Source organism: Sebastes umbrosus, chromosome 4 (genome assembly GCF_015220745.1).
Source record: "Sebastes umbrosus isolate fSebUmb1 chromosome 4, fSebUmb1.pri, whole genome shotgun sequence".
In the NCBI taxonomy this organism is placed as follows: Eukaryota; Metazoa; Chordata; class Actinopteri; order Perciformes; family Sebastidae; genus Sebastes; species Sebastes umbrosus.
In genome coordinates this window covers 12657858-12659703 of record NC_051272.1, presented here as the reverse complement: position 1 = coordinate 12659703, position 1846 = coordinate 12657858, and positions in this window count along the sequence as shown.

The following is a 1846-nucleotide window of genomic DNA, read 5'->3' as shown; positions in this document are numbered from 1 at the left end:
CATCGAGTCTGTCGTCAATTAATATTTACTAAATTATGGATACGAGTGTTGAATGAAATCAATTAATCAATGACACTTGATTATACGTCACAGGTCAGACGTCAGAAAACTAGTTTAATAAAGAGAGAAAAACATTGAAATGAGAAAAATAAAGAATAAAAAAAAAAAAAAAGAATAAGAGGTGTGATTTGAGTTTTCTCCTCCAGGGGTCCCTAACGGTACCCTGGTGGACCGGACCTTAGTGGATCGGAGCCTACTGGACGGGACCCTGGTGGACCGGACCCAAGTGGACCGGACCATAGTAGACTGAACTCTGGTAAATATGACGAAAAATTTCACCAAAAAAAGACATGGTATAGTTTGTCGCAAAATGTCATCAAAAAAAGTCTTTGTATACTATGTCGAAAAATTTCATCAAAAAAAGTCTTGGTATATTATGTCAAAACATTTCACCAAAAAAAATCTTAATGTCGAAAAATTTCATGAAAAAAAGGTCATCGTATATTATGTCGACAATTTAATGTAAAAAAGGTTATATTATAGCATGTTGAAAAATTTCATGAAAAAAAGGTCATCGTATATTATGTCGACAATTTAATGTAAAAAAGGTTATATTATAGCATGTTGAAAAATTTCATGAAAAAAAGTCAGTATAGTATGTCGAAAATTTATGAAATAAAGGTGATAGTATAGCTTGTCGAAAAATTTCAGGAAAAAAAGTTATAGTATAGTATGTCTAAAATGTATGAAATAAAGGTCATAGTATAGCATGTCGAAAATTTCATGTAAAAAAAGTCATAGTACAGTATGTCGAAAAGATTTCACCAAAAAATGTCATGATATAGTATGTAGAAATTTCATGAAAAAAAGTCATAGTATGTTATGTCGAAAATTTCATGAAAAAAAAGTTGTAGTATAGTATGTCGAAAATGTATGAAATCAAGGTCATCGTATAGTATGTCAAAAAAATTCATAAAAAAAGTCATAGCATGGCAAAACATTTCATGAAAAGAAGTCATAGTATAGTATGTCTAAAAAATTCATGAAAAAAAAGTTGTAGTATAGTATGTCTAAAATGTATGAAATCAAGGTCATAGTGTAGTATGTCAAAAAGATTCATGAAAAAAAGTCATAGCACAGTATATCGAAAAATTCCATGAAAAAAGTCATAGTATAGTATGTCGAAAAATTTCATGAAAAAAATCATAGTATAGTATGTCAAAAAATTTCATGAAAAAAGTCATAGTATAGTATGTCAAAAAATGTTATGAAAAAAAAGTCATAGTATCGTAAGTAGAAAAAATTTCACCAAAACAATTCATAGTATAGTATGTAGAAAAATGTCATCAAAAAAGTCATAAAATGGTATGTAGAAAATTTCATGAAAAAAGTCATCGTATAGTATGTTGAAAAATTTCCCGAAAAAAGTCATAGTATATTATTTCGAAAAATTTCATGAAAAAAATTTGTTATATAGTATGTCGAAAATGTATGAAATCAAGGTCATAGTATAGTATGTAGAAATTTCATGAAAAAAAGTCATAGTATGTTATGTCGAAAATTTCATGAAAAAAAAGTTGTAGTATGTCGAAAATGTATGAAATCAAGGTCATCGTATAGTATGTCAAAAAAATTCATAAAAAAAGTCATAGCATGGTATGTCGAAAAATGTCATGAAAAAAAGTCATAGTATAGTATGTCTAAAAAATTCATGAAAAAAAAGTTGTAGTATAGTATGTCTAAAATGTATGAAATCAAGGTCATAGTGTAGTATGTCAAAAAGATTAATGAAAAAAAGTCATAGCACAGTATATCGAAAAATTTCATGAAAAAAGTCAGTATAGTT